The sequence below is a fragment of the Notamacropus eugenii genome, chromosome 1, assembly GCF_028372415.1.
Source record: "Notamacropus eugenii isolate mMacEug1 chromosome 1, mMacEug1.pri_v2, whole genome shotgun sequence".
Lineage (NCBI taxonomy): Eukaryota > Metazoa > Chordata > Mammalia > Diprotodontia > Macropodidae > Notamacropus > Notamacropus eugenii.
The window spans coordinates 48,478,495-48,503,466 of record NC_092872.1 but is presented as its reverse complement, the minus strand read 5'-3'; positions in this window follow the sequence as shown (position 1 = coordinate 48,503,466).

The window sequence follows — 24,972 nt, the reverse complement described above, 5'->3', positions numbered from 1 at the left end:
TAGGAGTTCTAGTGGACTGCAAACTTAATATGATTCAGCACAATGACACGGAAGCCAAGGAAGTTAATGCCTTCTTAAACTGAATTAACAGAAGCATAGTGTCCAAGGGCAACTATGTGTCGAAGTGGATAGAGTGGAGTCAGGAAAAGCCATCTTGGTGAGTTCAAATCTGGCCTCAGACACTTACTAGCTATATAATCCTGGGCAAGTCACTTAACCCTGTTTGCCTCAGTTTCCTCATCTTTCAAATAAGCTGAAGAAAGAAATGGTATACCATTCCAGTATCTTTGCCAAGAAAACCCCAAAAGGAGTCATAAAGAGTCATGGCTGGGCAACAACAACAGTGTCCCAGACAAAGCAGATAATACTGTCCACTCTACCCCAGTCAAATGAGGTCTTGAATATTGTATTCTGTTCTGGACATGACATCTTGGAAACATCATTGACAACTAGAGCATCTGTGGATGAAGGCAGTCAGGATAATGAAAGCACTGGAAAATCTCTCATATGAAGATCAGTTGAAGGAACTAGGGATCCTAGTCTCTGATTGGTGAACTATCACTTTATCTTACCTAGTTCCCAGCCAACCACTGTGTACATTTATTACATCCATACTGAATCTGCCTATATGCCCATCCCAACTCAGCACCAGACAGGAAGAGGCTAGTCACCTGGCCACAGAGAGCTCCCAGGAAGTTTCTCTAGGGAAAGAAAACTCAGTCACGGAACAGTTAAAAGCCAAGACTTGATCGTGTGTGACCAAGGGCTAGAGTACGTCACTCAGACTCTAAATGCCATTTCTAGAGTTCAGAGAAGAGAGAGATCTTTGTGAGCTGGAGGGATAATGATAGCTCACATGCTATACAGAGCTTCACAGTTTACAGATCACTTCCTCACAACAGCCCTCTGATGGATGTAGCACTATTTTTATCACTATTTGACAGCAGAGACTAGTGAGGTTCAGATAAACGAAGTAACTTGCCCAAGGTCACCCAGCTAATAAGCCTAGGTCTCTGGGCTATCCCTTATTCCTTTTCCATGGGGTAGGCATTCATCCATATCTCTCCTGAGCCCCACTGTGTGCCCACTCCTGATTAAGCTATCCTGAGGACCAGGTGGGAAGAGGCCATGGTTCTGTTCACAACCCCTTAATTTCAGTGTCTGTTTCCACTATACATGAGCAAGGATATTTCTTGAATAGTTAGGGTGGGATCCCTGGAGGTGTTGGGATTTGAAGTGGACCTTCAAACATGGGCAGGATTTGAATAGGTATAAAAGAAAGGGGGCAAGAGTGAAGGATAACAGGTAAACAACCAGAGTACTCGTGGAAATGTCAGGCAAAAGGAAGGAGGGTCTCCAGGAGGCTGGGTGGCAAACTCTGAGCAGGATGTGAGGATGTGTGGCAAACCAGGGAGAACATGAACAAGAATCCCACAGGGTGCGCAATCACAAGAGCAGGGGAAGGGACAGGTTTTGCTCTATATTGTGTTTTATTTTATTAATTTATTTATTTTTAGTTTACCACATTCAGTTCCACAAGCTTTTGAGTTTTAAATTTTCTCCCCTTCCCTCCACTCCCTCCTCCCCAAGATGGCATGCAATCTGATATTGGTTCTACATATACATTCATATTAAACATATCTTCACATTAGTCATGTTGTAAAGAAGAATTATAACCAATGGAATGAACCACAAGAAAGAAGAAACAAAACAAAAAAAGAGAGAGAGAGCACCCAGTCTGCTTCTATCTGCATTCAGACTCCAGTGTTCTTTCTCTGGACAGGGATAGCATTTTCCATCATGAGCCTTTTGGAGTTGTCTTAGATCCTTGCACTGCGACAAAGAGCTATGTCTATCAAAGTTAGTCAACACTTAATGTGGCTGTATCTGTGTATAATGTTCTCCTGGTTCTGCTCCCTTCACTCAGCATCAGTTCATATAAGTCTTTCCAGGTTTGATCTGTATTGTCAGAAGGGACTTCCCAATCCAGAAGACCCCAAACTTACTGGGGAAGCACAGTCTACTCAAACCAAACTGGGAGGAAGAGAGGCCAGCAGGCTGGAAGGCTGAGGCTGGGGACCTGGAAAGAGGGGCCATGTCTAGCCCTCTGGAATGGCTATGAACAGGAGGGGATCAGATCCAAGGGGACAGGAGATGGCGCTAGAGTTGGAGGGGAACCCTTCCCCTGCACATGTGTGTGGCACTGCTGTGGCAGAGATTGCACTGGGGATCTCTGTGTGCGAGAGGCTAATTACTATTTTAACTGAATTGCTTCTTCCAGGGAGTCTTACAGCAACAAAAGCCAAACGTGGCTCTCGCCGCAGAGCGTTTAATCAGAGGGGACAGGGGATGGTAAACACTGTTGAGGCTGAGACACCGCCACATGATGGGAATTAACCACCTGCCCCCTAAAGGCAGCGGAAGGAGGTCCAGGCTGGCTCCAAGCCTCCAGGTGGGAATCCTTTCCAGACAGACAGGCCAGCAACCTCAGCTCAGCCCCAGTCCTGCCGGAAGTTTACATTCCTGGCAAGCTTTGTTTTTTCTTTCCTAAAGAAATGTAAGAAACACAAGGTGGAAAGAACACTTTCTCTGGAGTCAGAGGACCTGGGTTCGAATTCTAACCTGACCTTGGGCAACTTCTCAGAGATTTGATTTCTTCATCTGTAAAGTAGACAATTGGGTCTGATAATTTCCCAAGTACCTTACAGCTCCAAATCCATGGTCCTTCAAAGTCCTCCTGGAGATTTGACTGGTACCAACTTCACTATTGTTTTCTACTTTAACAGACCCAAAGATTTAACAAGATTCCCCACTCCGTTCACCCCAGCAAAGACTTCTGCCAACATCAGAGTTTGAGGCCTGGCTCTGCCAATTACCTTCTGTGTGACCTTGGACAAGTCACTTCTCTGTTTGGAGCCTCAGATGATGAGGGGACTGGATTAAGGAATCTAATGGGTTCTAACTGACTTAAAGTCAGAGGGCCTAGTTTTGAGTCTCAGCCATGCTAGACCTTGCACAAGTCACTTCATTGAACCTCAGTTTTCTCTTCTGCCAAATGGTGACAAAAGTGCTTTCTTTCTTTCTAAGTCTCAGATTTTACAATGGAGGCAGTAAGGTTAGAACAGGGATTCTTAACTTTTTTGAGTGATGGTCCTCTTTCATAGCCTGCGAACTGCTTCTCAGAATAATGTTTTTAAATACAAAAATAAAATATATGGGACTATAGAGGAAAACAATTACATTAAAATACAGTTATCAAAATTTTTTTTGTAAAGCCAAGTTCATGGACCCCAGGTTAAGAGCACTTGGACTAAGTGAATAAATGAATAAATAAGTGAAAAAATATTTATTAAATGCTTATTGTTTGCCAGGCACTGTGCTAGGCACTGGGGATAGAAATGCAAAAAGTGAAACAGTTCCTGCCTTCAAGGTGAATACATTCTAAGAAGGAGAAATGACACACATATGTACATATAGTACGTATATGTATGTATATGTGTGTGTGTTGTAGCCAGGGAAGGGTTAGAATTGCAGGGATGGTAGACTGATCCATAGGGCAATTTATTAACATTCTCTTTTCATTAATAATGGCAAAATGATAGTATTTGTTTGACTACTTCATCCAGCTCAAGAAGAGGAAAGAAAGGTAGGATTTTACTCAAGGTAGCAGGGCTGATGGCAGATAACTAGGCTGGACAGCTACATGGGATGTGAAGCATGGGCTGTTCTAGTTGTCTAGAGCCAGTTAAACATAGTAGGTTATATACAACGAGAGAGAGAGAGAGAGAGAGAGAGAGAGAGAGAGAGAGAGAGAGAGAGAGAGAGATGGATGGATGGATGGATATATGTGCATATATATAATACACATTGTGTTCATACATGTATGTGTGTATACATGTATGTATATATCTATATATACTAGACTTCCAGAAAAAAAGTCCCAGTTCCTGGGGTAATTAATCCAGTTAGCTTTGGAACTCATCCCCTTGGTAAGGCTGTCTTGATTGGTAAATGCAAGCTCAAATTTCTTTCTCTATCACGATTTCTATACATACATACATGTATATATATATACACACATATATATACACATAAATATAGATAGTCTACATCTCTAGTCCTTTCAGGTTACATGATTTGTAGGAGCCTAAAATATGGTTGGGAAGACACATGTCCTTGAAGCCATTATGTAGCATCATGTTACACACATAAGGAAAAATTGTAGCCAGTCCAAGGTGGATGAGAGAGATAGCCATAGGCTAGAGTAGACCAGGAATTCCTTCCTTCCCAGGCTTCATTGAAAAGGTGGGCCTTGGATTGGTTCTTGAAAGGTTTGGAGAAGCAGAAAGGAGGGAGGAAGACATTCCAGGGCCTGGGGACAGCCCAAGCAAAGACACATATTGGAGTGAATCCCAGACCACAAGGACCTACTTGGCTTCCCCACCCTCCGCTTCCCCATTCTGCACCTGTCAGGCCTTGGGCTAGAATGACCTTCAGAGCCCTCTAGCAGGCTTTCTTGAAATGTCCCAACCCTCTCTTTGCCTGTCCCGGGCTTGCTGAGCTCTGCACCCACAGGCAGTTTTGCTTAGGATCAGCACTCTGTTAATTAGTCAGTTAATACAATTATCTAGACCTAATTAGGTCTCCAGAGGTTCCAAAGAGAGAAAGAGTCTTTGGAGGAGGAACTTCAGGCCCTTTTCCTCTTAGGATCTTGGAATTTGAAACTGAAAGGATTTTAGAAGAGCCCCCCTCTTCCCCCTCACCTTATGGGTGAGGAAGGTGTCCCAGACTCTCAATCCTCTCTCATGCTTCCAATACCCAGAGCAGACACCTGAATGAGTGAGGGAAGTATAGAACCCTAAGGGGAGTGCTAACCACTTGGGATCATAGGATCCTAAGACATCATCTTGCCTAACCTTATTTTACAAAGAAGAAAACTGAGACTCGCAAAAATAAAGTGACTTGCCCAAGGTCATACAGAAAGGAACAGAATCAGGATTCGAACCCAGGTCCTCTGACTCCAAATATAGTATTCTTTCATTGTACATTGCATTTTTGATGAAAAGTAATCATTGCTATTTACTCCAGGTCCCTCCAAGCATCATGGAGCACCAGATGTGGTTCCATGTTCTGGACATTTGTGTCTCACTTTGGGCAACCTAAGATTGTTATTAGCTTTTTTGATTGCCATATCATACCGTTGACTTGAAGTTAACTTCCAATCCACTAACGAGCTCTTGACCAGCCATGCTTTCTCCATTATACCTACCAATTCTCCCTTATTCACAATGAGCCAAAGACAGTTTCTGGTCCATCTCTTTTCTTCCCAACTTCAATCCTTTCATCCTTCTCTCAGTGACCAGGTTCTGAACCCATATCCTAGACTGGGTCTGTCCATCTTCTGTAGTTCTCACTCTTCTTGTTCCCCCTAAATATCACGATCAAGTTTGCTATGCTCTTGATCTCAGGAACAGAATATTCAACAAAGATCATTCTATTCAGGGATATAGTTTGGTTTAATCTTTCTACTACTGGCAAGAAAGGGATATGTAGAAGGAAAAAAAAATTTTTGTAAAATGTCTAGGCAGATTGAATTGTCACTCAGCCTTTCCACACCCTTCCAGGTGCTGACCCCTTCCCCTCTGGGATTACCTGCCATCTACTCTGGATGTATCTTATACAGACCTAGTTATTACATGTTGTCTCTCTCATTAGAATGTAAGTTCCTTGAAGGTAGTGACTGTTTTGTGATTTTCTTTGTATCCCCAGAGCTCAGCCAGTGCCTAGCACACGGTGAGTGTTGAATTTATGATTTTTTGATGGAATGATTGATAGCTACATATAAGGGCAAATGAGTTATAGATAAGACCATGCCACACTCTATGAGCACTAGCCAGGCATGACTGAACAAATACCAGGGGATATCTGCATGGGTAAACTCCTAGGGAAAGATCCAGATGAAGGAGATTTCAGAGCTGGGAAATAATAGAAGCTAAGAGAGCAGTCATGCCAGTGCTGTGCAGTGGGAAAAACCAAACCAAACCAAACCATGAAAACAGAGGTTTGTGTTTGAGCCCCTTCTCGGGATTAGTCATAGTGCTTTGCCTGTACCTCTCCTGTGTACTTACCTCTCTCTTTTGTTGCATGTTCAGTCATTTTTCAGTCATATTCTACTCTTCTTGACCCCATTTGGGGTTTTCTTGGCAGAGATACTGTAGTGGTTTGCCATTTTCCTTCTGTAGCTCATGTTAGAGATGAGGAAACTGAAACAAACAGGGTAAGTGACTTGGCTAGGATCACACAACTAGTTAGTGTCTGAGTGGATTTGAACTCAGGAAGATGAGTCTTTCTGACTTCAGGATTATCACTCTATCCACTGCACTACCTAGCAGCCCTATCTCACTCTTTACTGTATTATAATTAATTTTATGTTTATCCTCCCTCTCCTTCATTTGATTGAAAGTTCCTTGGGGGAGTTCACATTGGCGTGAATCTAAGATATATGGAAGTGATTGTAGAACACTGATAACAAATAAAATAATTTAATAAAAAAGTTAACATTTTAGATACAACATCCTTTATCTCCTCACCTCTTTGATCTCTAGTAAGTCACATCTTCTCCCCCCAGGACCTATACAGTTCTCCTGAGTAGTAGTGGTACCCTATGGTTGGAACTCCTCTGGAAAAGCTGTACACTTGGGGTTACTAGGAGTCAAGCACTGGAAGAACTCAGTACAGATGGGGCTGTGGCAAACAGGTACCTCCATTCAGTTCTAGAAGAATCACAACTTTGCAGAATCTTTCCATAGACTCATCTGGAAGTATATGGTAAAAGTTACAAAAATAATCCTACCCTTTGACTTGATAATTTTTGTTAGGAATATATCCCAATTGTTATTTCTTTAAGAAAAAAAGAACTTCCTATTCAAAGATTTTTCGTAGCACCATCATTATATGTAATTGTAAAAAACTGGAGGGAAAGGGAAATAGTTAAATAAATTATGATATATTAATGGCAATTAAGATGGACAAGTGCAAGGAAAATGAAAAAAATCCAGAAAGACCTTTATGGAATAATGCAGAGCAAAAAAAAAAATCAAAACCAGAAGAATGGATTATACTCTAACCAAGATCCTATGAGAGAAAGTGGACAAGAGCGAATGGACAGAATCTTAATGGGCGCTTAAGGGAAGAAACTGAAAGCGCCATGATACTACATTGAACTGAATTTAATTTAAATGTGAATAGTGATGAGGGCAGCTAGGTGGCGCAGTGGATAGACTCCAGACCTGGAGTCAGGAAGCTTCATCTTCCTGAGTTCAAATCTGACCTTAGACATTTACAACTGTATGATCCTGGACAACTCACTTAACCCCATTGACCTCAGTTTCCTCATCTGTAAAATGATCTGGAGAGGGAAATAGCAACTCATTCTAGTATCCCTGACAAAACAAAACAAGACAAACTCCAAAGAGGGTCATAAAGAATCAGACCAGACTGAATGGCAAAACCAACAACACAGATATAACTATCTTGGTGTTTAATGTTGTTATCAAAAAAAAAGCTTTTTAAGGCAATGCCTCACCCACTCTCTGGTGGGTCCTGCCTCTCTCCACGTCCCCTATGGATCCTTTACAGTCCTTCAGATCTGTAGTACTGTCCTAAGGATTTGGGGGATTTTGTACTTGGCTACACGTTGCACATTGTTGTCATAAAGGCAATCATTCGTTCGCTGATGATTCTTCATACCCACCATTCTTAAGGGCCTATACAATCCTCCAGATTTAGAATATTGCCCTGAATGTTTTGAGTTTTCCCAGAAAGAAATTTTCTGTGGGATTTCTAGAGAGTTTCGTTCTCTTCTACATTTCCAGTCTTCTATTTTATCCCCTCCATGTACTACCTAATCCAGCTACCTGGCCCATTCTGTTCCTCACATGTGCCACTCTATCCCTCAGTTCCAAATTTTTGCTCTCACTGTGCCCAACAAGTGAAAGGCTGGCCTTCCTTACCTCTCACTCCTAGCTTCCCCTGCCTCTTTTAGACCAAGCTCAAGGCTCATCTTATGCAGGAGGTCTTTCCCAGCCTCCTCAGCTTCTAGAGTCTTTTCTCTCTGTCACCACTATCTGTGTGACCCCGAGCAGATCACTTCATTTCTTTATGCCTCAGTTTCCTTATCTGCCAAAAGAGGGGATTGGTCCTTCCTACCTCCATATCTATGCCTCTTTGATTTTGCACTTTCCTTAAGTGCATGAGGAAGGGGATACGGGGCAGGGTGGAGCAAGGGAGATTTCTCCTTTCACCTAGGGACAGTGGTTAATATAAGGCACTTTTCTAAGGTCCTTTTCTAAGGACACTTTCTTCAGTAAAAAGCTTTAGCTAATGAAGGAAGGAAAAAATATGCAATAGGAGAAAAGTTATTTCTTTTTAGTAGCTATAGACAAGAGAAAGGAGTCTAGTTAGGAGTGGATTGTAGTGATCCAAGTGAGAAGTGATGAAGGCCCAGCCTGGGGTTGGGGTCCAGGGGGTGGACCCCAGGAGTAAGTGGAGAGGTGTAAATCATCATAGTAACTCCAACTTCTAGAGCACCTTGAAGTTTTAAGAAACATTGCCCTACAAGAACCCTGTGAGATTATGTGTTACAAGTACAATAAGCCCCACTTTACAGATAGGTCAAATGACTTTCCCTAGGCATAAGGCCAGTAAGTGCCATGACTGAAATTTGAACCCAGGCCTCCTGGCTCCAAGTCCAGTACTCTTTCTACTATATCCCCATTGTCTTTTCCTTGAACTTGGAGATCACTTGATCCAAAGAAACTTTGGATTTTACCATTGAGGAAACCCCCAAAAAGTAAATCATTTGCCATGTTCACCTAGGTAGTATACAGCAGAATTAAGAGATATGGACCCAGCTCTTCTGACTTCAAATCTACTCCAAAGTCTACTGGGAGAGAATAAAGCAGTACTGAGGAGGTAGAATCTACAGGATAGCACAGGTCTTTGTTGATTATGGGGAGATGGGACAGGATGGGAGAGAGAGGAGACCCCAGAATCTGAACTTATTTGCTCTGTGTAGTGAGACAACAAGAGCATGGTTAATCCAAGATGGAGACCTCTCCTTAACCAAGTCAAAGAAATGGGTCTCAGGCCATTAGGGGATGGGGGGTGGCAGGAAATCTGTAGGAACTTAGCAAGATAGTACTTTCTATTTCCCAACATAACCAGGTTCCAGGCACATATTCCATACCGTTTACCATATCAGAACTAGACAATATCTCAGAGATCACATGGTTCACCTCTCTCGTTCTATGTTAGACCAGTTGCACAAGGTCATAAGGCTGATCTCTTAATTCCCAGTGTAGGTTTCTTTCCTACTATACTAGGCTGCCTTTTTCAGATTTCTGGCTGGAGCTTTGGGGATGTTATCATCAAAGGAACCTCCTTCCTCCTGCCTGAGGGCTTCTGAGACTCCACTGTTCTGTAAGGATGAAGATGGGAGTTTCCACAGGCTGGGTTTTCTCAGAACTTGGATTACCACAGTTGCACGGAAGGTGTGTTCTGCACAAAGGAGAGGGTAAGGACAGGATAGAGATTTTCCACAGGGAGAGCCTTCCCAATAATCTTTTTGAAGAAGGGGTCAGCCTGTCCTGAGCTCTAGTACTGATAGGAACTCAGCTTCATCTCCTATTAAGGGCTCACAGTCAAGGATAGAAGCCCCTCCCCTGCCCAAGCCCTGGATATGACTTCCAGGCCAAGGGATGAGCCAGGGGAACCCAGCAAGGCTTGTCCCAGGAACACACCATACACCACAGACCATGTTGGGACAGGTCTTAAGTGTGTTGGGATGGTAGGGGAGGGTTAGGCATGAGGCTTCCCATCTGCATTTGGGAAAACCAGCCTGATTGCATTTGAACATGTGAATACACGTACCCAGTGAGTTATATACATAGAAGTATGTGTGTGCACATACAAACATGAGAGTATGTCTCATTGTACATATACATGTACATGTACAAGGTCATATGAACATGTACATCCTTTTCTCAGTTCTCTCAAAGAGTTTTTCTGACTGCAGAACTGTCGCAGATTTCTACACAACTCTGCTCAGAAACAAGCAATAACAACTCATTTTTCTACAGTGCTGTCAGGTTGAAAAAGAGCTTTTGTCCCAACTAATCCTTGTAAGGTTAATAGGAATAGGGGATAGGGACTGAGTCTGTGATTTTATTGATTCTGAAAACTCCTGGGAGAGGAAAACCCCTTTACCACCATAGGTCAGCACTTTCTCGGCAATTTATAGTCTTGGAATTGCTAGTGCACTGGGAGGTTAAGTAACTTGGCTAAGGTCACACAGCTCATGTGTAGAAGACTGAACTTGAACTCAAGCGTCCCTGGCTGCGCTCCGTGGCCAGAGCTTTTTCCATTATGTCAAAGTTGCCTCTATGAGGTCAGTAATACAAGTATAATGAGGACATTGTAGCAGGATTGCCAACAGTGGTTGCCACCTCTGCCCCTCACCCAACAGGGTTCCTAGTGTGGTATTCATACTTCTCCAGACTTCAGGGTAATTTGTTAGGCCTGGCACTAATCACTAGACAGAATGATGGAAGTTGTGACGGCAAATGGAAAATAATCTGAGTGTTTTTCCCTAGTCTCATAAAAACACAGTGGGAGGTACTATGTATGTGTATTGGGGAGAGGGGAGGGTGGGGGATGTTGGAGAGAGGGGCATTCTACCTGCCTCTGGAGACTGCGGAGAGGTAAATGGAATTCAGTTACCTTAACTCAGATGTGAGTGAAAGCTGGAGACCTTCACTTGATAAGAATGACATAGCAAGTCTTAAAGAGGTTCCTTCAGCTGCCTAATGAAATCCTTTTGTGGGTCGTTGTGTGGGCCTGAATAACAAAGAGTCTGGCAGTTTGATGACTAGCTCAAAGACCCCAGGCCAGCACATTCTAAGAGAGCTGAGACACCTCCCCAAGGATGGTGCAGCTGGAACTAGGTGGCAGCATGAGACGAAGGCAGTGGCTGTGCCAAATGGTTCTGGGGCCAAAAAGAGGAGTTCCTGGACCAAGGGGAGGCATTAGACCAAGCTCAGGCACTTCGTTCGAGGGCAGGAGCTAAAGTTGGTTAATGAGACACAGAGCCATTACAAGGAGGAGCAGATTGAGACCTCTTTTTTCAGTGAGTTACATGAGCTAAGCAGGTCTGAGGTTGGTGGGGGGCGGGGGGAGGTTGGAGGGGGAAGAAATACTGATTTCCTAGTGACTGCCCTAGGTCTTTCCTCACTAGGAGCCAACATCAATCCCATGTTTATGCTATAAAGACCTGGAGAAGTAAGGGTTCACCAGATAGGATGCTGTCCTTGATTGTCTATGAGTTCAGATCTTTTCCACAGACTTTGAATGTAATAATTCGGTGCTTGTTAGGGAACTGAGGACACTGAAATAAAAAACTCCAGGTATTTTCTCTGAGTGTCCTCCTGTGCCCGGAATACCCTCGCTCCTCACCTCCACTTACTTGTTTCCCTAGCTTTCTTCATATTGCAGCTAAAATTCCATCTTCTACAGGAAGCCTTTCCCAACATCTCTTAATTCTAGCATCTTCCCTTTGTTAATTATTTCCTATTTATCCTGTGAGGTCTATGAGGTGGTCAGAGAGGACTAACACCTCTGGTGTGAGGGCTTCTCCAGCCTTTCCCAAGGCTGCTCATCCACCTTTGGTGTCTACCTTTCACCCAACTCACACTTGTGTCTCCAAGAAGCTGCAGCCACCACACCCTCATAAACCACCTCTGCAAACAGGCTAAACCAGGCTGAGGGTAACTGAAAGGCCTCAGATGCATCAGTGATTTAGGGAGATGTTGACTCCAAGCGTGTGAAGACTGCCCCGGCGGAATGGGCAGATGAGAATCGCCATGAAAGCAGGCGCTGAGGACCTTGGTCAGGCATCCGACAGCATGGTCATCCTCTGCCTCCCAGCCATCGCCAGTCATCTGAAATTTTGTCTTGCTGCTGGAACTATCTTCAGTGATTTTGGAAGAGAAAGTGAGGCTGATGACTGTGCAACTCTGCCTCAGTTAAATCCAATTTACTCACAAGTCAAGACATCACCACATCGTTGGTCCTCTTAGAAGATGAAGGACAAATGGCAACATTTATCCCATAGAGAGTGTTTGTACGTATGTGTTTGCTTATCTCCACCATTAAAATGACTGTGAGGTCCTTGAGGTCAGGGACTGACTTTAGCTTCTTTTTGTGTCCCTATGTTTAGCACAGTGCCTGGCATACAACAGGCACTCAATAAATGTTTATTGACCCACTGAACTAGAAAAGAGTCAAAAACTAATATTTCCAGGGGAGACCTTGGCTGAAGGCAAAAATGAGTCATAGAGACATGTTGATGCTGATAAGCCTCCAAGATTGAACCCACTGTATTCATCCTGGTTAAAGAATTATTGTCTGTCTGTCTGTGTTCATCCTTCATTTTCAAAGAACACCATGACATCAGAGAAATGATGACATGACTTGCACCTGACTTTGTTTTGAGTGAGGGAGGGCTGTGCAAGGGCACCAGCCTCACTTCCCCTCCTGGGTCATTCAAAGGAGACGCTGAGGCACAAAAAGCCTTAACTTGCCCGGCTCACATAGTTAGTAGTATCAAAACTGAGACTTGAGCATTAACTTCCTGATTCCAACTTCTGTACTCTGGGCTCTGGGATACCGAGTCCTCCTAGGCCAAGAGGTGAGGCTCCTAGGCCTCAAGAGAGCTCTCCCCTGAGAAGCCAAACACAAGAGCCATGACATAGAGATTCCTGTGTCCTAACCATCAGGGCCCAAAGGAGACCTCCAGCAGGGTCTGGAAGAAGGCACATTCTTCCAGTTTATGCTGGCTCCTTCCCTCAGGGTGGTGGTGTAGGGGGATCAGTATGGATCAGCATCCCTAGCCAAATTGAAAACAGACATCCTCATGTTTTTCTTCTCCCCCGGAGTCTGGATGTGCTGGACGGTGCTCCCACTGGGGCCTCCCCAAGTCTGTTCTTAAGGACCATTGAGTTCTAGGACCAGAAACAAGACTAGGGCTCATCTTCTCCTTTCTCCTGGACCACTACAGTTGTGTCTTCAGTGAATAAGTGGGGGAAATGAAAAACTTAAAAGGGCATCTGGTATAGACAGAGTTATCCATAGTCCCATTTTTGTAGGAGGGAAGAAACATAGTTCCATCTTCTCTTTCAGGGAATCCTTAATATAAGAGGGAACATTCTTGGAGTCCTGACTTCCTACAAGGGCTGTGAGATGTTCAGTCCTGTTGGGAACAGGCATAGTAGCAGCATCTTCTCATATTTTCTGTGTTGATTCTGGATTCTTCTCTCCTCCAACAAAGAGGGTTAAGTGACTTGCCCAGGGTCACACAGCTAATAAATGTCTGGGGCCAGATTTGAACTCAGAAAGATGAGTCTTCCTTCTTCAGGCCAGGCACTGTGGACACTCTGGTGCCACCTAGCTGCCCACATACTATGTCCCCACCAACGACTCCTTCAGACAGGGTCAAGACTCCAGCTTCTCACCTTCCTGAGTTCAGAGTTCTTATACCCAATCCCACCTTCTACTTGAGATAGTGCTGTGGGAGAAGAAATTGGGAGTCAGAGGACATGGGTTTGAAGCCTGGATAAGCTATTGCTCCCTCTGTGTCCATGGTCAAGCTTTTTCCTTCTCTGACTCTCAGTTTTCTCTTCCACAAAATGAAAGGATTAGCCCTAGGGGGACTCTAACAACCCTTCCACATCTAAATCCTATGATATTAGATTAAAAGTATACATAAAAAGACAAGCCAGTTATACCTAACAGAGATGAAATTTGTGGTACTTGGCCTGGGCGCAAAAAGTCCTTGTTACAGCTCTGAACCTAGCATATACCCCACTTGGGAGCCTATCTGTGGGGAAGGGAGGGTGACCAGTGGCTATCTCTCTTGGTCTGAGATCAATGGCTAAAGCTATGGCCGTTCTGACTGATCCTGGCAAGCCCAACCAGATGAGATGGAAGACTGCACAATGTACTTATGCAGGAAGGAGATGGTGTACATGTACGTGTGTGTATGTGTGTGTGTGTGTGTGTGCATGTAGGTATCCTGGCATGGTGTGGAAAGGGGAGGGGGGTGGGGGAGAACAGACATACTGAAGCCTCTTGGCTGCCATGTTCTTACCCAGAATCCCCACCTCCTTCCACGCAAGGGCCCCAACCATGGCACATGTTTCCAGTTTGCTTTCCTTACCCCCAGGGTTGTTCCTGGCTTTCCTCACAGGCAGGAACCTCTCCTCCCTCAAATACATTCCAAACCCTGTTCCTGAGAGAGGGAGGGGAGACTTTCAGCTCTCGGGCTCAGGAACCCCAGAGTCTGAGCATGGGTCCTTCTTACTCTGAAGCCTAGGGATCAGGCTCTACCCTCAGCAACCCAGCCTAATAGAAAGAGCCCCTGTCCATAAATAAGATCTGGATTCTAATTCAAGCTCTGTCACTTGCTAGCTCTTTGTCCTTGGGTAAGTCACTTCCCTCTGGGCCTCAGTTTCCCCATCTGAAATGAGAAGGTTGGACTTTGTAACCTCTAAGGTCCCTTCCAGTCTAGATCTATGATCCTATATTGTGGGAAAGAGCTTCCCCCGCTGCCTGGGACTCCAGCCCAAACTTATCTTTCAGAAAACTTTCTCTACCTGTCACTCCAAGCTGCAGCAAGTCTTTCACATCAGTGGTGGGGAACCTGTGACCTCGAGACCACATGTGGCCTTCTAGGTCCTCAAGGGCAGCCCTTTGACTGAATTCTAACTTCACAGAAGCAGATCCACATCTGTTCCTCCTCCTGTTCCTCATTCTCTTTCCCTCTCTTCCAACTGGGAACCTCCAGCAGAAAGCCTAAGTCTGTTATTATTCTATTTCTTCCACAATTTGATCTGGCTGGCTATCTGAATGAAATGAGTGAATGAAGGAGTAAGTGACCCTCAGTAAAGGCTTGCTAAATGAATAAGTGGACCAGTGAATGTGGGATTGGGGAGAGAAGAGTACAGGGTTCCCTGGGTGTCACATAGACAAGGTCTAACTCCCATTCTACATAATTTGGACACATTATTGGAGCAGCTAGGTAGCACTGTAGATGGAGTATCAGCCCTGAAGTCAGGAGGACCTGAGTTCAAATCCAACCTCAGACATTTACTAGCTGTGTGACCCTGGGCAAGTCATTTAACTTCAACTATCTCCCCCCAAAAAACCCCTCAAAATAAAAAATAATTTATTTTCATATCCTTATGCCTTAATTCATATTTATTCATAATTAATTCATTTTAGTGAAATTTATTGCACACCTGCTATATGCCAAAAGCTATGTTAGGTAGATACTAGGGATATGATAAAACAGTCCCTCCTCATCTTATTCTTGGCTGTTACAGAGGTCTTTCTGTGTGTGTTATGGGGGTGGTAGGGAAGTGTGATCCCGACGCCTCCCCCACACCCACCCCTACCCCTACATTGCGCCCTGCTTAAGCTATAAATGTTTGAAAGGAAGTAAAACCTTCACAGTCTATTGTCTTTAGAAAAAGAAGTTTTCATTGATAGCATCTGTTGTTTACATCATCATAGTTCTTCCAATCATCCCTCCTCCGCTTCATCCCCACCCCAAAAGAACCATTCCATATCGCAAATAGTATGTTTTAGATTTTTTTAAAATTTTAAAAAATTTTTTAAATTTTTTAGATTTAGCGCAACTGATCGATACATTTAAAAAAAAGTCTGAAAACATGCAATCTGTAACAAGCCCTGTGGACCTCTCACGGGGCTTGGGTTAGGGGTGTCCTCTCATGTTTCTTCATTCCAGTACCGCTTGATCTTTTTTAATATTGTTATATTCACTTTTGATTTCTTGGTGTGTAGGTGTTCTTCCAGTTCCCTTTGCTGTACTTATTGTGTAGCTTGTTTCCTTCTCTTTACTTATTTTATCCTGCATCAGTTCATATAGGTCTTTCCTCTACTTATTTGTATTCATTAAACATAGTTCTTACAGCACAGTAATATTTCATTATATTCATGCACCACAATCTGTTTAGCCATTCCTCAATTGATGGGCATCTACCTCATTTCCAATTCTTAGCTATCACAAAAAAAAAATGCTGCAATAAATATTTTGGAGTATATGGGGACTCTCGTTTTATCATTGGCTTCCTTGGAGTATAAACCCAGTAATGGAGTCTCTAGTTCAAAGGGTATGGACATTTTAGCCCATATTAGTCACTTTAATTAAAATTAGTCACTTTATTTGCATAATTCCAACATGGCTGTAACATTTCATAGCTCCACCAACAATGTATTAGTGTGTCTATCATTCCACAGCTCCTTCAACATTAACTATTGCCATTTTGGAGAACATTTGTGCCAATTTACAGGATGTGAGGTGCAATCTCAAGGTTGTTTTTGATTTGCATCCTCTTATTTGGAGCATGCACTCATGTGAATTTGAATTCTTCACATTTCTTCTTTGGAAAATTCTTTGTTCGTATCCTTTGACCCCTTATCTATTGGGGAAGAGCTATTACTCTTTTCTATTTATTAATTGCTTATGGATGTTATATACCAAACCCTTATCAGAGAAATTCGATACAAAGATTTTCTTCCTTTTTGACTACTTCTCTTCTTATCCTAGCTGCATTAATTTTATCTCTGCAGAAACTTTTCAGATTCAAGTAATCAAAGTTATTTATTTCATCGTTTGTAATTGCCTTTATCTCTTGTTTGGTGAAGAATATATCTCTTATCCATAGTGTGAAAGGTACATGATCTATTTCTCTCCTAATCTTTTTATAGTATGATTTATGTTAAGGTCATGTATCCATTTAAAATGTATTATAGAATACAGTAAAAAGTATTAGTCTAAGACTAATTTCTGCCAGACTGCTTTGAAGTTTTCCCAGCAGCTTTTATCAAATAAAGAATTTTTTTCCTGAGGTTATTTATGTTTGCCATTTAATTATTGAGTTCTATTGTTTCTGATTTTTCCTTGTCTAGTCTGTTCCATTGATCTATATATTTTCTAACCAATACCAGATGGTTTTGATAACTGCTGCTTTATTATGTAGTTTGAGAACAGGAAATGCTCCCCCTCCCCTTCATCTTGACTTCTTTTCATCATTTCCCTTGTTATTCTCAATCTTTTGCTTTTCCAAATAAATTTATTATTTTAAAAAGTTCTTTCAAGTATTCCCTTAATTGAAATAGCATTAAAAGTGTAAATTAATTTTGATAGCACTGTTATTTTTGTTACATTAGCACAGCCTAGCCATGAGCACTGAATATTCCTCCAGCTAGTTTGTTTGTTCTTTATTTGTTTAAGGAGCACTTTGTAACCGAATCTATACGATTTGGTGTGTGTGCTTTGGTAGGCGAGACCCCTGAAATTTTACAGATTTTATAGTTATTTGGAATGGGATTTTTCTTTTTCTTTTTGCTTCTTGTGTTTTATTATGATATAGAAATACTATTGATTTTTGAGTATTATTTCATAGCCTTAGACTTTGCTGAAGCTATTAATTGTCTCAATTAGCATCTTCGCAGATTTCCTAGGATTTCCAAGTAAGCCATCATATTATAAGTAAATAGGGATAGTTTTATTCTTATTTTCCTAACTTTGTGCCTTTACTTTCTTTCTCTTCTCTTATTGCTATTGCTAGCTTCTCCAGAACTGGATCAAATAATAATGGAAAGAGTTGGCATCCTTGTTTCACTTACATGTTTATTGGAAAAGGATCTACTGTATAATAATAGCTAATATTTATATAGTGTGTACTATATGCCAGGCACTATGCCAAGCACTTTACAATTGTTATCTCAATTATTATCCCCAAGGCATATGATGCCTCCTTTTGATTTTAGATAGATAGTTTTTATGATATTAAAAAAGGTGTATCTGCACCTTTAGTTTGTAAGGATTTTAGCCAAAGAAATTGTTATACTTTGTGAAGGGCTTTTTCTGTATCTACTGAGACAATTGTGTGGTTTTGGATGTGTTGGTTTTTAATATGATTAATTATGTTGATTGTTTTTTAATATTGAATCATCCTTGAATCCCTGGTATAAATTCCACTTGGTCATAGATAAATTGTAGTCTGTTTGACAGGTCTTTATTTAAAATGTTTTGGCTAATATTCAAAAATGATGTTAGCCTATGGTTTGTGTGTGTGTGTGTGTGTGTGTGTGTGTGTGTGTATTTTATCTTCCTCTGGTTTAGGTGTTAGGACTATATTTATCTCATAAAAGGATTCTGGTGCTTTCTTTCTAACTGTTGGAGAATAATTTGTGAAGTATAGATATTAAATTCTTTAAAAGTTTGATAGAATTCTCCTAAATCCATAAGGACCAGGAGTTTGTTTTTTTTTCCCCTTAGTAGTTCCTTTACAGCTAGATCTATTTTCTTTTCTGAGATAGGGTTATTTAAGGTCTCTAGCGGGTCTTCGGATATTTTGGGTATTATATACTTTTGACGATATTCCTCCATTTCTTTTGTGTCCTGAGTTTTGTGGCTTGTAATTGTGCACAATATGTTCTGATTATCCTTCTGGTTTTGCTAGATTTTCACCTTGCACATTTGTTATTTTACTGATTTGATTTTCTGTTCAACTTATCTTTTACCTGGACCAGTAAAAAAAAAAAAAAAAGAAATCCAGTAATTTCACCAGCTGGCTGTTCAGTAGTCCCCCGATCATACTTCCAGCTACATTCTATATTTGATAACCCTTACATTTCAAATTACTGAAGTTTTCCGACTTTTAAAGAACTTTGGGCATTTTTTACAAGACTTTGGATACTCATCCCCTCACAGCTTTGTTGTAAGTATGTTATAAGCTATGTTGTAAGTATAGTACATATGCCATATATAGTATATATATACATATGTAGCATATGTATATATATAGCATAGTATGTATATAAGTATATATGGAAAGTACTTCCATCCTTCAAACACTAAGTGACAGAAAATCTTTTCCATTGGACCCATGTGAAATCTAAAGTCATCAAATTGTACTTAAAATGGAAACTTCAAGGAAATGGAAGATTCACAAAGGTTAAACATTAGATTGCCCTTACCCCCCAAGGAACTTAGAATCTCTCAAGGGTAAACATGTATGCAGACAAGTGTGTACAAAATATAGAGAAAGTCAGTAAAAAGTTACTTGTTGGAAGGAAGAAGTGATGAACTAACGATTGGAGAGATCAGGAAGGACCTGTAGGAGTCAGCACCTGAGCTGTCCTTTAAAGGAAGCTATGAATGCTAGGATTCTATAAGGAGGAGATGAGGAAGACATTCCAGGAATGGGGAACAGCCCAGGCAAAGTTGTGAAGGTAGGAAATGGAAGTTGTTCAGGGAACAACAGGTGGGCAGTTTGGCTCCAAAGTAGAATGCGTAAGGGTTGTTAATATGATGTCAGTCAAGCTAGCTGGCATAATGAACACTAGTCATGGAAACTTTCTGACTGAGTTCAAATCCAGCTTCAGATGTTTACTAACTACATGACCATAGGCAAGTCATTTAACCTCTGTCTGTCTCAGTTTCCTCATCTGTAAAATGGAAACTATAATAGCACCTACTTCTAGAGATTGCTATGAGGATCAAATGAATGTAAAGCACTTTGCAAACCTTAAAGTGCTATTATATCAACACTAGCTACGATGGCTAGCTCTTTTTATCAGTATGGAAAGATAGGTAGGTTGGAGCCAGGTGGTAAAGAGCTTAAATGCTAAATAGAAGAGTTTGTAGTTAATCCTACAAACAGTTGACCATAGGGAAACCACTGAACCTTCTCAAGCAGGAGAGAAACCAAGTCAGACCTGCGCTAAGGAATGCCAGTTTTGTAGCTGAACTGAATTGGGGAGAGAAGGGGAACAGAAAAAAAGAGCTTGGGTTTTTCTCCAAGCAGGGGACTCTTACCAGAAGCCATCCCAATAGGGGCCTGGCTGACAAGAAGAGACAGTCTTTAGCTAAAAAGAGAAGGGTCCCTGAGGTAACTCCATCAAATTCTCTTCTGAGCCACTTATTGAATATCTTATTCACACTTTTTGACTTGAGAAAGAACAGAATTGGAGTGCCCTAGAGGATTTCACTCAAGAAGCTCATTCTCAGGACCCATCTCTATTTTTTTTTTTAAGGTAAAAACAGAAAATCTCCTTTATTCGGTTCTTGCAGAAAAACCGGGCAGTCCCTTCACCAGTAAAGCTGGAGTAGGGAGGCACCTTACAGAAGCAGGGCAATTTATATAGACCCTGACACGAAAATCCCCTTCCCACCACTGACCATTATTCTCTTTGGCTGAGAAGCAAGGTCTTACATTCTAGGCACAAAATCTAACCAATCCCTTTTGAAATCCAGTTCAAAATTTCCCGCTCCTGGACGTTACAAAGCCCGCTAAAATACACGTCATTATATTGAGGAGTTAGAGAGTCATATCCAATCATTGATCCTAAAGCAATACATAGCCTTATATGGAAATCACCCAACTCTGGAGGAATGGAAACCTGAGTCCAAGGTCTCCTCCACTCCAGGGAGAAGGCTCCACATTCCTGAGAAGTTTTCACTAAATCTGTTCCCATTCAAGGTTCTTGGGGTCCAAGACTTAGGTCACCTAAATCTTGGCCAAAGAGACATCAATTTCCATATATTGCGTGTCTTAACAATAGAATCTACATTTTTCTAGACCTGTGTGAGCAAACACAATGAGCATCAGCCCAAACTTTCTTCTTCTGTCTGATTAGATCTTGGCCTGGGTAAATCCCAAAAAAGATTTCCCATACTGGTTAGTTTCTGGATAATTGTGATGATTTAACAAACACCGCAAGGATTGTAGCTATGTCCATCTTGATGGGTGCTCAGTTTGCCTCCTGATTAGACAATTCTGACACAGATCATTTCAGCTTCCTCTGGACAGTAAGTGTGGTATATGGCTTGCGTCCCCACACAGCACGGTGATGTGGTGAATAAGAAAGACACAGAAGGCAGGAAAAGATAGACCAACTCCCACCTATCTCTAATCTTTGAGGTTGAGAACAAGATTAGGAATTATTTTCTGATGCCTCTCCCATAAATGGGCAAAGCTACTGCATACTTTGAATACTCCCTTCAGTCAATTAGTACACACACCCACACACACACACACACACACACACACACTCTTACCAGGTGAGCCAAGATATAGCAAAACATATATCTGAAAAGCTATAGCTGGAACAGAAGTACAAATATTTTCTCCCAACATCTGGAGGGCAGGCTCTCCCTCAGGCCACCTTGATCTCTACGTAAAGTGAGCTCAAACTCAAAGCAGTTTCTCCAAAGCATTTACCCCACCATGCTCACTTCTGAATTTGGTATAACTGCTGGATGCTGGCATGTTAGGTATGTCTGGACGTGGTTCCCAATCTCCCAAGGGCTGTATTGGTGCCTTGATTATCTCTGGCCTAGACTCCTCTCACAGGGCTTATGGTTTCCCAACTTTTTCACAATATCATTTCTGCCTTCAATATGCCTTAATCTAAAAGGAGGAAAGAATAAACACCAAGAAGCAAAGAATAAAGTCCCATATCCACACACGTACGTTGGCCCTGGATGGAGAGGACCTAAGCCAAGGACCTCAAGGCTACATGTGGCCCTCCAGGTCCTTAAGTGCAACCCTTTGACTGAATCCAGACTTCACAGAACAAATCCCCTTAGAATTTGTTCTGTAAAACTTGGACTCAGTCAGAAGGCTACACCCAAGGACCTAGAAGGCCACATGTGACTTCCAGGAGCTATCTCACCCCATCCATAGGTTTACAGCAAGTCTTTTTCCTCCAAATGCACCTAGGCAGGAAAGAGATAATCCTTTTGCAGATTAGGGCCTTTTGAATGCGTTCTCAGTTCCAGCTCAGCAACCAACTGAAAGACTTTTTTCACATAGCAAGGGGCCTAGAAATAGAATACCTGCACTTAATGCATGCGCTGAATTGGGAATGAGGGCCCTTCCATGACACAATGTCAAAAGTCTCAAGATAGTTTTAGGCTTCCTGAAACAAGCAGAATTTAGTGGGAATTTGAAAGAGATACAGGCTTGAGATGGGCCGTAAGAGGGTGGGACACTCATGGTGAGGGAATGTCGTTTGAAGAGGATTGATGACATCAGGAAGTGATGATAGACATTGAGGAGACCCACCTGGCTGGAACTGAAGGTGCAAAGCAAGCTGAAAAGACATAATATTGGGAAGGCATTGGAGCCAAATTATGAAAGGCCTTGAATGTCAGTGTAGCAAGCTCTTAGAACACTTTTGCTTCATCCATTCGTTCCATTCCAATGCTCACAAGTTTCTTTTTTCCATTGGATCTCTTCCCAATTAAGCCACAATTAAGTCCATGACATCTTGATGAGGCAAAATGATATGTATTTAAAATAGAATTCAAGGTAAATAACAAGGAGCTAAAATAAGCTGTAAGGGTTCAATCATTACCCAAAGGACCTCCTTCCACACCTCCAGTCCCATGAGGGTATGAGTCCCTATCTCAGTTCCTTCTACTCATTGTACTGTCTCATTCACACCAAGCTTTGAAACAAGGAAAAGATAAGGTCGTTAGGCAAATGGTTGCTTGGTTGGTTGTTGTCCTTCATTCTCGAAGAGGACCAAAATAACATTATCATGATAAAGTGAAATTTCAGTATGTCCTACTAGATCAGACAAATATGAGCTTGGAATGCTCTACCACAGGTTGGGCACAGATATCCATGTGAATATTTGGGGTGGTTACTCAAAATTTGTGCATCCTACATTTACTTTGGCCTGTCTCAATTCTGCTTTGCTCATAGAGCACAGCACCCTTTCTGATATGGGCACGCCATGCTGAGTGGTCCTGTGCCAGTGTCTCCCATGTTGCACAGTTGAATTCAAAGTTCTTGAGAGAGACCTTGAGAGTGTCCTTGGATCACTTCTTCTGACCACCATGTGATCACCTGCCCTATGAAAGTTCTCCATAAAATAGTGTTTTTGGCAGGCATACATTTTGCATTTGAACAACATGACCAACTCATCGGAGGTGCGCTCTCTGAAGCATAGTTTGAATGCTTGGCAGTTCAGCTAGAGCAAGGATTTCAGTGTCTGTTACCTTATCCTTCCAGGTGATCCTCCGAATCTTCCTAAGACAGTTTAAATAGATGAGATTCAGTTTCCTGGCATGGCACTGGTAAACTGTCCATGTTTCACAGGCATACAACAATGAGGTCAGCATAACAGCTCTGTAGATCTTCAGTTTGGTAGTCAGTCTAATACCTGTTCTCTCCCAAACTTTTCTTCACAGCCTCCCAAACACTGATCTAGCTTTGGCAATGCATGCAACAACCTCATTGTCAATGTGTACATCCCTGGAAAGTACACTACCATGGTAAGTGAACTTATCCACAACATTCAAAACTTCTCTATTTGTTGTAACCAATGGTTCCACGTTGGTGTGGTGGTGGTTGATGGAGTACCTGTGTTTTCTTGGTGTTAACTATTAGGCCAAAATTAGCACAGGCAGCAGAGAACTGATCCATACTTTGTTGCATCTCAGCTTCAGAGGCTCCATTAAGTACACAATCATCCGCAAACAGAAAATCATGCACCAGCACTCCCTCCACTTTGGTGTTGACTTGTAGCCTTTTCAAATTGAAGAACTTGCCATCAATATGGTAGTTGACTTTGATGTTGTGTTCATCCTCCTTGAAAGCATTTGACAACATGGCTGAAAATATCATGCTAAAAAGCATGGGAGCAAGCACACAGCCCTGTTTCACTCCATTGGTGACTAGGAAGGCACAATAACATTGTCCACTCTCCAGAACCTGGGTAAACATGCCATCATAAGTCTCAACTGACCAGCAACACAGTCTCTGCAGCTAAAAAGTCTTGCACCCAAGCAATGGCTCCCACAGAACCCTGCAAGTGTGGCTTCTTAGAACAGGATCCATCACTATAGGGAAACCCAGTCACTATCGTCCAGTATGAAGGGGACCACTTCCAAAAGACACTGCAGCCCTAAGTGTTTGAAAGCCTATTACCACATAGCTACTGGGAAACCAGCTGGTAGCAATGACCAGCTTTAGATGCAGTTGGGGAGGTTGACTTCCATTTTTCCTCTCCAATGTTTATGTTGTCCCTTGATTACAGCTGCATTTCCCCCTTCTGTTTCTCATCAACTGTCTCTTCCATCTCTGATGCTATTCCCCCCTTCCCAGACAGAGGAGAGTTCAAACTATCTGGCTGTTACCCCAGTAAGAGCAGGGGCAATGAGAGAGGGTCAACCTCCTCTTCCTACCACATCAGACCGTGGAGTCTGGACTATGTCTTCTGAACAATAGAGGAGAAAGGGGGGGAAGGAAGGAAGTATTTATATAGTGCCTACTGTGTGCCAAGCACTGTGCTAAGCGTTTTTAAAATATTGTCTCATTTGAACCTCACAACAACCCTGTGAGGTATGTGTTATTATTCTCCCCATTTTACAGCTGAAGAAACTGAAGCAAATAGAAGGTAAAATGACTTGCCCACAGTCACACAGCTAGGAAACATGACTGGATTTGATCTAGGTGGCGCAGTTGATAGAGCATTTAGCTAGGAAGACCTGAGTTCAAATTCAGCCTCAGATACTTACTCCTCTATGACAGTCAGCAAGTCACTTAACCCTGTTTGCCTCAGTTTCCTTATCTGTAAAATGAACTGAAGAAGGAAATGGAAAACTACTCCAGTATCTTTGCAAAGAAAACCCCAAATGGGGTTAGGAAGAGTCAGACATGACTGAAAAGACTGAACAACAACAATTCCTAACTCCCGACCCAGGGCTCTATCTACAGCACCCAACAGCTGCCTTAATAGAGGGAATGGAGAGCCATTCAAGGTATTTGAGATGGGTAGTGATAGGATCAGAGATGTGCAGCGGGCAGATTAATT